The sequence below is a fragment of the Aegilops tauschii genome, unplaced genomic scaffold, assembly GCF_002575655.3.
Source record: "Aegilops tauschii subsp. strangulata cultivar AL8/78 unplaced genomic scaffold, Aet v6.0 ptg000775l_obj, whole genome shotgun sequence".
NCBI classification, from domain to species: Eukaryota; Viridiplantae; Streptophyta; class Magnoliopsida; order Poales; family Poaceae; genus Aegilops; species Aegilops tauschii.
In genome coordinates this window covers 269-5,000 of record NW_027333004.1, presented here as the reverse complement: position 1 = coordinate 5,000, position 4,732 = coordinate 269, and the positions used below count along the sequence as shown (strand labels likewise).

General features: G+C 30.7%; 1 non-coding gene across 1 annotated transcript; it reads left to right on the top strand.

The window, feature by feature from the left end:
* The first annotated feature begins 4,361 nt into the window (after positions 1-4,361).
* TRNAL-UAG (transfer RNA leucine (anticodon UAG)) lies at positions 4,362-4,441 on the top strand. The gene has a single exon. It is a non-coding gene; the product is annotated as a tRNA-Leu (tRNA).
* The last annotated feature ends 291 nt before the right edge of the window (positions 4,442-4,732 follow it).

Here is a 4,732-nt window from a genome sequence, read left to right as displayed (position 1 = left end):
GAGCCTCGCTTTGAGGAATTCATGGAATAATCCATTTTCATGGAATAATGAATTAAGGAAGAAAGGATATGAGTCTACCGCTTACAAGAAAAGATCTCATGATAGTCAATATGGGCCCTCAACACCCATCAATGCATGGTGTTCTTCGACTGATCGTTACTCTCGATGGTGAGGATGTTATTGATTGTGAACCCATATTAGGCTATTTACACAGAGGAATGGAAAAAATCGCGGAAAACCGAACTATTATACAATACTTACCTTATGTAACAAGGATATAGAGAGATTGTAGAAAGGGAGTTGTAAATTCCTTAACTTAAGAAAGAAAAAAGAATAAAAACACAGATACATAACATAAAAAAAAGAATAAATAAGACGAGATTCGACCTCCCCCTACATATTTAATTTCCTCTCCTATACAAAAACTAGCAAGACCCACTCCATTGGTAATTCCATCAATAACACCCTTATCAAAAAACTCCGTGAGTTCGGTTAACCCTCTTATACCGAGGGTAAAGACCCTAGTATAGAAAATATCTATATAACCACGATTATATGACCAACTGTATATATTTTTTTTTACTTGATCTAAAAATTCTTTTTTAGGATTTCCTTTGTAAAAAGAGTTTATTAAATCCAAATTCTGAAAAAAAGAATAAGCGGATCCATAGAAGATATATGCTATGAATAAACCAAAGATAGCTAGACTTACAGAAGAAATTGCATTAGTAATAAATTCATATGAATTTACAAAAGAATTAGAACTTTCCTGGGTAAAGTTTATTGAGGGAGTTAACCACTTTGATAATATGGTTAACTCTGCTATTCCATTACCAATTCCTCCATTATCAAAAGAGATTCCTATGAATCCAATGAACAAAGTGAAAAGTAGTAATATAAGAAGAGGAAATAACATAGTATTTCCCGTTTCATGCGGATAGGCAAAAGTGTTTTTAGCCCCAAAAGACGTAGTAAAGGATCCTATCCTATTTCTTGTATTACCTTGAATTTTTGGTATATTTTGTGAAAAAAAAGAAACTCCACTCTTCGTTGTTGATAAAACGAAATCCCTATTCACTCCTTTGGGTATCCTTTTTCCCCATAAGGATATTGAATACAAGGAACTCTCTTTAGTGCTACTGTAATTTTGAAAATGAACACGCAAATACCCATCAAATGTAAGTAAATATATCCGAAACATATAAAAGGCAGTTAATCCTGCAGTAAAGGAGGCTATTATTCCAAAAAAGGGCGAATACAACCAACTATTACTAAGGATTTCATCTTTGGACCAGAAACAAGCAAGAGGTGGAATACCACAAAGAGAAAGTGTACCCCATAAAAAAGTAGTTCTTGTGATTGGAATGTATTTTCTTAAACCGCCCATAAGAACCATATTTTGACTTTTATCTGGTGAATATCCAACAAGAGGTTCCATTGAATGAATAACGGATCCGGATCCCAAGAACAATAAAGCTTTTGAATAAGCATGAGTGATCAAATGGAATAAAGCAGCTTGATAAGAACCTATACCTAGAGCTAACATCATATAACCCAATTGAGACATTGTAGAATAGGCTAAGCTTCTTTTAATATCTCTCTGAGCAAGAGCTAAAGTAGCTCCTAAGAATAGTGTTATTGTACCTACTAAAGAAATAAAACTCATTATCAAAGGTAAAGATATGAAAAGAGGAAGAAGTCGAGCTAGAAGAAAAATTCCCGCAGCAACCATAGTTGCTGCGTGTATAAGAGCCGAAATAGGAGTGGGCCCTTCCATAGCATCGGGTAACCATACGTGAAGAGGGAATTGTGCGGATTTCGCAACTGCACCAAGGAATAATAAAAAAGCACACAAAGTAGTAAGTAAAGAGTTAATTCCATTATTAGGAATCCAGTTATTAGCTATTTTGAACAAATCCCTAAACTCTAAACTACCTGTTATCCAAAAAAAACCTAAAATTCCTAATAATAGACCAAAATCCCCTACACGATTAGTTACAAAAGCTTTTTGACAAGCACTCGCTGCGATTGGTCGTGTAAACCAAAAGCCTATCAATAAATAAGAACACATTCCCACGAGTTCCCAAAAAAAATAAATTTGTATCAAATTGGAGCTAGTAACCAATCCCAACATGGAAGTATTGAAAAAACTTATATAAACAAAAAATCTCAAATATCCTTCATCGTGAGACATATAACCATCACTATAAATAAGAACCAGGATTCCTACAGTAGTAATTAGCATTAACATAATAGAAGTAAGTGGGTCAATCAAGTATCCAAATTCTAAAGAAAAATCATTATTGACGGTCCAAGACCATAGATATTGATAGATCGAACTTCCATTTATTTGTTGAATAGACAGTTGAACTGAGAATACCATAGCTATACTTAAGAGTAAAACACTAGGAAAAGCCCATATGCGACGAAGATTTTTTGTTGCTGTAGGAATAAGAATAAGGCCAAATCCCATTGACATAATAACTGGAAGTGGGAGAAGAGGGATTACCCATGCATATTGATATGTATGTTCCATAAGAAAAGAAATTGCAATTTTTACTTCAATTTTTACTTCAATTTTTCTATAAAATTGTTTCCGATTCACCAAACCAATTCTTATCTCTTTCTGAAAGAATAAATAAAAAGAATAAGAAAAAATACTGAAATTCTTAATTTTTCCAAAATTTATCTCATTGAAATAATTAAAAATTAAGAATGGGTTTAGTTGGTTAAATTAAAAAAGTTAATAAAATAACTTCGTTACCTAGTTATTTTATTAACTAAATAAAGATATTTATAAAAATAAAAAAAAAAAGTGGAATCATTTTACTTTCTATTCATAATTCATTTTTATATTTCTTTAAAACAAAGATGAAACAGCTCTCTTGTTCCATAATTAACTGATTGAGTGAATTCCAATGAAAACCTATGTTTATAAGAAATTATCGAATAGTCCTTACTTCATATAGAACTAAAATCCTAATGACTATAAATTACCTAAGTTTTAGAATGTCTTGTTTAAGAGACTCAGTATTTTTTGTTTTGATTGGAATTCCTTTCCTTTATGGAATACCATTCTGAACTTAATTAACTATTTTCATTTTCCCTTCTTTTTATCCCCCCGTCTTATCTTATATGGGGGATAGGCTTCCATACCATATATCTATATATGGAGTATACTTGATATATAAATAGATATAAATAGATTTAAATGAGAAACCTTTCTATATATTCTATATTATTAAAAAACAAGTATAAAATATATAAAGAAAAAATGTTAAAAAATTCTTGTTGTCTTATCCGCATTAGACAAAATGAAGTAAAAAATAATTCAAAATTTAAGTATCTTTCAGTATCTAAGTATAAATACTAATAAAAAGAAGAAAGAAGGATTGATTTGCAGCAATAGATGTCTTTCACATACAACTAGAAAAAAGTAATTTCCTTTTTGAATGGCAGTTCCAAAAAAACGTACTTCAATGTCAAAAAAGCGTATTCGTAAAAATATTTGGAAGAAAAAGACTTATTTTTCCATAGTACAATCTTATTCTTTAGTAAAATCAAGATCATTTTCGAGCGGTAATGAGCATCCAAAACCAAAGGGTTTTTCTGGGCAACAAACAAATAATAAGATTTTGGAATAATATGAATTGACTTATCAAAAAAGAATTCCAATTATTTAATAATTTTGATTCTTCTTTGAATGTACTTTTATGTGTCGAATTACTCGGTACAATATTCTTAGAACAAAAAACCCCTCTTATCTTATATATACAAGAAAAAAAAGTTTTGTTTGGTATACTGTGTGCTAAGTATTCTTTTCCTATCAATGAACTTTTCATAATTTTCATAATAGAATCCTCATATTCTATTATGAAAATTATGAAAAGTGGAGTATTCTTACAATAGGACTTACAACTTCCACCTATCTTCTCCAAAATCATAAGGTTAGTAAATCTTATTAATAAGAGCATAAAGACTTTCATTCTAGAAATTTTTAAAAAATCCAAAAAGCCTTTTCCATATTTATCCATTTTAATTTCATCATTAAATAGAAACCCTTTTGGATTTTTTTCATTGTATTGAAAGAATTTTCAAAATGTAAACGAGAAATTAATTAGAAAAAATTAGTTCTACAATTGCAAGTTAGAAAAAAGAAATTCCAACTCTTTCAAGCAGTGTTTGTGTTTCTATTGGGCAAAGCAAGAGTTTATTGTAAAAAAAAAATGGAAACGATACTACCAAACGAAGTCTATTTTAATGAAAACTCTAATGTTCCTAAATTTTATGGACTTTCCCAATATCGACGATTCCCAAGATAATAGCTATTATTCTTTTAAGTTACCTATTATTTGAAGTTAGCCGCCATGGTGAAATTGGTAGACACGCTGCTCTTAGGAAGCAGTGCTCAAGCATCTCGGTTCGAATCCGAGTGGCGGCATTCTTGAAAAAGAATACAATAGATTAGAAATCAATTCGAAATTTACAATTTTGTAATGGGACCTTCCCCTTATGCTATTTGCAACTTTAGAACATATACTAACTCATATCTCTTTCTCAACGATTTCAATTGTGATTACGATTCATTTTATAACCTTATTAGTTCGTGAACTTGGAGGATTACGTGATTCGTCAGAAAAAGGAATGATAGTTACTTTTTTCTCTATAACAGGATTCTTAGTTTCTCGTTGGGCTTCCTCGGGACATTTTCCATTAAGTAATTTATATGAGT